The sequence below is a fragment of the Pseudophryne corroboree genome, chromosome 4 (genome assembly GCF_028390025.1).
Source record: "Pseudophryne corroboree isolate aPseCor3 chromosome 4, aPseCor3.hap2, whole genome shotgun sequence".
Taxonomy (NCBI): domain Eukaryota; kingdom Metazoa; phylum Chordata; class Amphibia; order Anura; family Myobatrachidae; genus Pseudophryne; species Pseudophryne corroboree.
This window is the reverse complement of record NC_086447.1, coordinates 235,097,334-235,105,848: the sequence shown is the minus strand read 5'-3', so window position 1 is coordinate 235,105,848 and position 8,515 is coordinate 235,097,334. Positions and strand designations below refer to the sequence as shown.

Genomic DNA, 8,515 nt, shown 5'->3' with positions numbered 1-8,515 from the left:
AGCACCAAAATGAAGACTGCCATGGGAGGGGGATGATGGTGCTGTGAAAGGGGTGCAGGGTCAGAGGCGGAACTAGCGGCAGTGTTAGGGGGCACCAGCAAAAATCTTGCCTAGGGCATCATATTGGTTAGGGCTAGTTCTGGATGGCGGAATCCCGACACCACTCAGGAAACTAGAACACTGACAGCCAACATCCTGAAGGGGAGTATTGGGGTACGGGTTAGGTTTAGTGCCTGGGGGGAGAACTAGGGCTAGGCACTGGGGGGGTCAGGGTTAGGCACAAGGTGGTGGTAAACTGTTAAAAAGGGATCTAAATCTGCACAGGATATATATGAGAGAAACAGATGTATTAAACCAAAATGCAGCTTTGTTTATAAATAGATTTTGCGCTGGGGTAGTGGTTAGTAGTTTGATTAAACTATGAGAACAGTGCCGTAACTAGACATTTTAGTGCTGTGTGCAAGAAACAGCATCGGCGGCGCCCCCCCCCCCCATATATATAAAATAAAGCCAGCGTGTGCCATAGGCAAGCAACAAATATATAGTGGTTTGTCTTCAGGGGGAAGGGGCGTGACCATAGAGCTCCCTTTTACACATTGTGGCAGGCAGAGTCCCCCTTTTTACACATTACGACAGACAGAGTCCCCTTTTTACACATTACAGTAGCAGAGTCCATTTTTAACACATTAGGCAGGCAGAGTCCCCCTTTTTTACACATTACAGCAGCAGAGTTCCTCCTTTTTACACATTATGGTAGGCAGTCCCCCTTTTTACACATTAGGCAGGCCAGACCAGTAACTAGACATTTTGGTGCCCTGTGCGAAAAATAGCGGTCAGTCACATTACACCGCACAGTAGCGTCCATAAGTCACATTACACCACACCATAGCATCAGTTAGTCACATTACACCGCACAGTAGCATCCATTAGTTACATTACACCGCACAGTAGTGTCCATTAGTCACATTACACCGCACAGTAGCATCAGGCAGTCACATTACACCGCACAGTAGCATCCATCAGTCACATAGCACCGCACAGTAGTGTCCGTCAGTCACATTACACCGCACAGTAGCGTGGGTCAGTCACATTACACCGCACAGTAGAGTCCGTTACTCACATTACCCCGCAAAGTAGTGTCCGTCAGTCACATTACACCACACAGTAGCATCCGTTATTCACATTACACCGCACAGTAGCATCCGTTATTCACATTACACCGCACATTAGTGTCCGTAACTCACATTACACCACACAGTAGTGTCCGTCAGTCACATTACACTGCACAGTAACATCCGTCAGTCACATTACACCACAGAGTAGCGTCCATTAGTCACATTACCGCAGAGTAGCATAAGTTAGTCACATTACACCACACAGTAGTGTCCGTCAGTCACATTACACCGCATAGTAGCATCCGTCAGTCACATTACACCACATAGTAGCATCCGTCAGTCACATTACACCACAGAGTAGTGGCCGTCAGTCACATTACACTGCACAGTAGCATCCGTCAGTCACATTACACCACACAGTAGCATCCATTAGTCACACAGCACAGTAGCATCCATTAGTCACACCGCTGTTATGAGCCACGGCAGTGGCTCATTCCTGTTTTGCATTTTGGTTATATATTTTATGTTATAGATGTTATAGGTGTCCGTTACTCACATTACACCAAACAGTAGTGTCTGTTAGTCACATTATACCACACAGTAGTGTCTCTCAGTCACATTACACCGCACAGTAATGTCCATAAGTTACATTACACCGCACAGTAATATCCGTCAGTCACATTACACCACACAGTAGCGTCTGTCAGTCACATTACACCGCACAGTAATGTCCATAAGTTACATTACACCGCACAGTAGCATCCGTCAGTCACATTACACCACACAGTAGCATCCATTAGTCACACAGCACAGTAGCATCCATTAGTCACACCGCTGTTATGAGCCACGGCAGTGGCTCATTCCTGTTTTGCATTTTGGTTATATATTTTATGTTATAGATCTCTTGCAGGCCAGGATTTCCCTTTGCTCTGGTTTAGAAGACTCTTGTTTGCTGCCGGTGGTGAGTCTGTGTAATTGCAGCCTGTTTCCATGTGTTTAGCCTCACCTGTCTGTTAATTGCACTTGTCAGTTGTGCAGCAGGGCAGCTGCACAACATAATTAATTAGGTTCTCTGCAGCTATTGGAGGGCTGCCTGTTATATTCTGTCTCAGTGCATTACACAGACGCCGGTGATAGCGTCTGTCTAGCAGTTTCTGCCTAGCTGCTTCCAGCCTTGATCCAGTGTCTGATCTTGAAGTGTTCCTGTCCTGAAGTCCAGTGGCTTTGTCTGTTCCTGATCCTGATCCCGTATCCTGTTCCTTGGTGTCCACTGCTCAGTCGTTGGAACTCTGCCTGTCATCCGGTCCTGAGAGCCTGTGTCAGCTACATTGGGGGTTCCTGTCCATTTGCCAGTATTTGTACCGGTTTCGTGAGTAGCGGCTTTGCCGCATCTGTCGGCCAAGGCCGCTGTATTCTTTAGTTATACCAGTTACTGGTGTTTTGCAGTGGGTTCTGCATATGCTGTCACCACCGGTACACAACAGTATTGTGTCGGCATGTGGACAGCATTTCCTTTGTTGTTGTTTATCCCGGCAGCTGTGCCGCATAAACGTTTAGTTTTAGGTCTCTTTGTAGCCCCTGGCTCTCAGTTTGGTTTAGTTAGAGGTCCCCTTGTTATCATCCCGTCTCAGTTCACGCCTTGTCTCACATTAAGACCTGGGGGCATTGGAGTTGGGCAGACCTAATCCGCCCTTCAAACGCGGCTGCCGGAGGCCCAAGAAACCATAGTCTTGCAGGCGTGAACTGACCACGTGGGTGAAACAACGGAGGTAGGTTGCTAGGGGTTACCATCACACCTGGCCATTACTTCAGTGTCACGTTCTGGTGTTTTGGAGTTGCTACACTACTCCTATTTGTTCAGAGCACCAAGAACGTAACATTATCACCGGCCCTACAACAAAAAAGAAACAAAGCTAAATAGTAGTTTTTCTTTTTTGGCCCAGTCCAGTCCTGTCTAGAATCCAGTCCTGTCTAGAATCCAGTCCTGTCTAGCGTCCAGTGTGCAGAACCCAGTCGAGTGTGCAGAATCCAGTCCAGTGTGCAGAACCCAGTCCAGTCTTGTCTAGTTTAAAAATCTGGTCTTGTCTTGTCTAGTTTAAAAATCCGGTCCAGTCTTGTCTTGTCTAGTTTAAAAATCCAGTCCAGTCTTGTCTTGTCTAGTCTAGTCTTGTCTTGTCTAGTTTGAAATCCTCCCATGTCAACTATGCAAGCCCTGCAGGCCTCTCTCTCAGCCCTGAACTCTGATTTAGTGCTTTGAAACCTGAGCGGCTGGAAGTTTTGCAGCAATCCTTAAAGCAACTGCAAAACCTTCTGACCAAAATTTTGCTTATCTTAACAGAAGTTGTTGAGCGTACATCTATATCTAAAGAGACTCTTGCTCACAATATGGTGACAAGAGAATCCTCAGGTTCGGTTGGAGAGAAAAGGTTTAAAAGTTTTCTGCAGCCCAGGCTCTCAGAAGAGGAGCGTCTGCGTCGCATAAACTTAAATTATGCCTATATTGTGGGGGTTTAGGCCACTATCTGCAGACCTGTGAGTTGCGCAAGCCAAAGTGTGGCAACAAGTCCTGCCCTCTGGCCAAGTTGAGTGAGGATTCAAGACCTACTCCTGTCTCTACTGTGGCAGAGGTACTTGTCACAAAACCCACACTAAAAAGCACTCTGTCCTATAATTGGGGTCCTTGGGCTAGGGAGCCCCATTATAGATTCAGGAACCAAAGGAGAATGTTTCTCTCCTCTCATGACTTTCCTGTTGAATCAGAGTTGCAAACCTCGGTAGTGGAATCCCAGAGTCCTGGAGCGGTACCCGATGCCCAGAGTCCTGGAGCGGTACCCGATGCCCAGAGTCCTGGAGCGGTACCCAATGCCCAGAGTCCTGGAGCGGAACCCTATGCCCAGAGTCCTGGAGCGGTACCCGATGCCCAGAGTCCTGGAGCGGTACCCGATGCCCAGAGTCCTGGAGCGGTACCCGATGCCCAGAGTCCTCAAGAGGCATAGTTTTAGTGGAGGTTCTGAAGGTCATAGCTTCAGCAAAAATCCCGGAGGTCATAATCCCGGGAGAGGTCTCGATAATTATCGACTCTGAGAGGGAGGCTGACGGCCCGGTCCCAGAGAGGGAGGCTGACAGCCCGGTCCCAGAGAGGGAGGCCGACGGCCCGGTCCCAGTAAAAGAATCCGAGGTGCTGACCCCAGCGGGGTTCCCGAAGGCCACTGTCCCAGCGGGGTTCCCGAAGGCCACTGCCCCAGCAGGGTTCCCGAAGGCCACTGCCCCAGTGGGGTTCCCAAAGGCCACTGCCCCAGTGGGGTTCCCGAAGGCCACTGCCCCAGAGGGGGTTCCGAGGGCCACTGCCCCAGAGGGGGTTCCGAGGGCCAGTGCCCCTGGTGGGGTTCAGAAAGTCACTGCCCCTGGTGGGGTTCAGAAAGTCTCAGCCTCGAGGAAGGTCTGTAATGACTTGATCCCAGTGAAGCACTCCAGGCAGTCAGCACAAAAATCTCAGTCTATTGCCATTGCTGCTGGATGTGCTTTCCTGTCTTCTCCTCATAGGAATTCTCCTAAAGTTTCAGTACCTAGGGGAATGGAACCAATCTATGGTCTGTTCTCAGATTCTGAAACTGATGAGATTTCTTATGTGCCTGGGCATTCTAGTAGGAAAGGGAAGAATCATCTGACTGCTCGACCTATATATTTTGAAGATTATTTTGAGGCAGAGATGTCTTCCTTTCCTGGTGTCTTCAAGCAGGCACAGGGAAAAAAGTTGAAGAAAAAGAAATAATTGCTGACTCTTGCCTTGTTGTATAAAAAAAAATAAGATTTTTTTCCCCTTGTCTTGTGTCCAGTGGCCACCGTCAAGGGGGGGGCACTGTTACAAGCTGTTGCCACAGCTTGTTTCTGTTTCTGGTCTTTGTCTGTTTGTTCCAGTATCAGGTTTTTTAGTGTATCCCTTGTTTTGGAAAACCTGAATTTTGGGGTCCGTTGACCCCTCTTCAAGGGGGGGGGTACTGTTATGAGCCACGGCAGTGGCTCATTCCTGTTTTGCATTTTGGTTATATATTTTATGTTATAGTTCTCTTGCAGGCCAGGATTTACCTTTGCTCTGGTTTAGAAGGCTCTTGTTTGCTGCCGGTGGTGAGTCTGTGTAATTACAGCCTGTTTCCATGTGTTTAGCCTCACCTGTCTGTTAATTGCACTTGTCAGTTGTGCAGCAGGGCAGCTGCACAACATAATTAATTAGGTTCTCTGCAGCTATTGGAGGGCTGCCTGTTATATTCTGTCTCAGTGCATTACACAGACGCTGGTGATAGCTTCTGTCTAGCAGTTTCTGTCTAGCTGCTTCCAGCCTTGATCCAGTGTCTGATCCAGTGTCTGATCCAGTGTCTGATCCAGTGTCTTGCCTTGAAGCGTTCCTGTCCTGAAGTCCAGTGGCTTTGTCTGTTCCTGATCCTGATCTCGTATCCTGTTCCTTGGTGTCCACTGCTCAGTCGTTGGAACTGTGCCTGTCCTCCGGTCCTGAGAGCCTGTGTCAGCTACATTGGGGGTTCCTGTCCGTTTGCCAGTATTTGTACTGGTTTTGTGAGTAGCGGCTTTGCCGTGTCTGTCGGCCAAGGCCGCTGTATTCTTTAGTTATACTAGTTACTGGTGTTTTGCAGAGGGTTCTGCATATGCTGTCACCGCCGGTACACAACAGTATTGTGTCAGCGTGTGGACAGCATTTCCTTTGTTGTTGTTTATCCTGGCAGCTGTGCCGCATATACGTTTAGTTTTAGGTCTCTTTGTAGCCCCTGGCTCTCAGTTTGGTTTAGTAAGAGGTCCCCTTGTTATCATCCCATCTCGGTTCACGCCTTGTCTCACATTAAGACCTGGGGGCATTGGAGTTGGGCAGACCTAATCCGCCCTTCAAACGCGGCTGCCGGAGGCCCAAGAAACCATAGTCTCGCAGGCGTGAACTGACCACATGGGTGAAACAATGGAGGTAGGTTGCTGGGGGTTACCATCACACCTGGCCATTACTTCAGCGTCACGTTTTGGTGCTTTGTAGTTGCTACACTACGCCTCTTTGTTCAGAGGACCAAGAACGTAAAAACCGCACAGTAGCGTCCATCAGTCACATTGCAGAGAGCAGCAGCATCTGTCCGTCACCTTATATATGTTACACCATAGAAGAGCCCCTTATACACATTACGCTAGCAAGGTAGAGGGGAGATAGAGTGTGCGTATATGTGTGGAAAGAGTGTGTGTGTGTGTGTGTGTGTAAAGAGAGAGTGAGAGTGTGTATTGCACTGATTACTTATCTATTCAGCTGCCGACTTCTGTTTTGTCCCCCAGGAGTCCCTCTCCACACACTGCAGTGCAAGACGGGTGGCTCGGGGATCGGTGATAAGAGCGCATGGGAAGCTGTCTCTCACTGCCTGCTGCTGTAAGTGTAATAATCTGCATACAGCAGACAGACAGACATTGGGTTGAGGTGGTCATGAGGAAGTGGGTGGAGCTTCGGGTGGCCACTGAATGTGGGATTAGCTGCGGCCAGATATGGGGAGCCGGGGTGGGCAGGCAGCTACAGTGTTGGTTGACCATGGCAATTGCAGGAGAAGGGGCCTGGTGTACGTCACTGATCATCGCGGCCATCATTGCAGCGCGCGTCAGTGGTCGTGGACCCCCAGTTTCTGGTGGCAGTCCAGCGCCCACAGTGCTTTTGTGCTGTGTGCCAGGCATCGCTCGCCCATAGGTAGTTACAGCCCTGTATGAGAATATGGGTTTGCAAAGCAAAAGACAACAGCAACTACTTCTTTTCTGGGGTACACTTTTGAATAATTTGATGAGTTTAAATCATAGCTTTTAATATGATACACTTTATATAAGGAGAGGAATATGTATAGACAAACATACATTTACGTACAGTATACATACAGAATGAGGTGAAAAGTGTAAGCAAAAATGTATTGTTCCCTGTGTACTGTAATTATCTTTCTATTATAGAAAGTAAATGTATGGAAGTCGCTCACTAAGGCTCAGAATATGTTCCAATTTTGCATAAAAAAACTCAATTGATAGTTTCTGATCAGGCACCAAAGTCAATATTTGTGTGAGAGGGTAAAATACCTATGGTACCTAGTATTCCCTGGTGGTCTCCCATCCAGGTACTGACCAGGTCTGACAGTACATCGCTTCCAAGATCAGACGAGATTGGGCATTCCCAGTGTGGTTTGACCGTAGGTCAGTATAATCCAAAACACAACATCAATCCAACCACACAATCAAAGATGTTCTATCCGAGGTTTTTAATTGAGTATGGTAAATTACATTTTTTATAATGCTGCAAATAGAGCCGGATTAATGAGAATCGTATATACATCCTCTGTGTTATATGGGGATATTATTTCAAATTACACTATATGTGTATTAATAGCAGAAAATATAAGTGCTGACATTTTTTTTTGCAATGTAAGCAGTGAGACGTATCTTGAATTCCTTTCCCTTCTGCTTTCCTGTCATCTGCAAATGCATCGAATGACAGAATGAGAGCGTAATCAGAGTTGGGAATTGGCTCTTAAGAAGAGAAGGGGAGCACTTCTGCTGTCCTTTAGTGTCAGAAGAATAAAGCTCTGTTGCAATGTTGCATTACGCAGCTTCTTATGACTCACAGGATGAGAGAGTGTTCCAGAAATTCTGTGATGTGGTTATGAGAAGAATAGAGTAAAAATAGAATAAAAATCAAAATTAGAATAAGAGAACTATATAAAATGGTGACTTTGTTTAATTGTTGTCTGTCATGAGAATAATCTCAGCCTGTGACAGACTGGAAAGAGGATTTTGTAGGTGTTAAATCACTATGAATCACTGTGTATAGTTATTCAGGTTTGGGTGACATGGCTTGCGAAAAAATCAAGACCTGTAGGGTGATACATATGTGAGTTTAGTCACACTGGCAATCTGTTTGTTTTCAATAGAAATTATTTTCAATCAGTCGTGAATTAATAAATGAAAAAAGTAGTAATGAAATATGATTATTCTATATCATTGGTTATAGCCGCTTATAAGCATATATTGTCCGGTAATCACAGCTCTGCAATAAGACATATATTAAAAAAAATATGCAGGAAATAGTAATTTATCAGGAATCCCCTTTATACAGTATTATTATCAAGTACACATTATACATTTAAATAAGGGAAATAGGGCCTAATTCAGACCTGATCACACCAGCAAAATTGTTCTCTAATGGGCAAAACCATGTACAAAACTAAGCCAAACTAAGAGAAAATTAAAAACAAGAATATCAGAACATTTATACAATATTAAACGAGGACTGAAATCTCATAGTGTGTCAGCACACTTTCTAAAATATCACAACAAAAACCCATCCGGTCTGACATTTATTGGAATCCAGAAGGTTCATGCAAATT

At 46.3% G+C, this 8,515-nt stretch overlaps 1 pseudogene; it reads right to left on the bottom strand.

Annotated features, from left to right (window-relative positions):
• Positions 1–7,208: 7,208 nt before the first annotated feature.
• Positions 7,209–7,327, bottom strand: LOC134912969 (5S ribosomal RNA; annotated as a pseudogene).
• Positions 7,328–8,515: the final 1,188 nt, after the last annotated feature.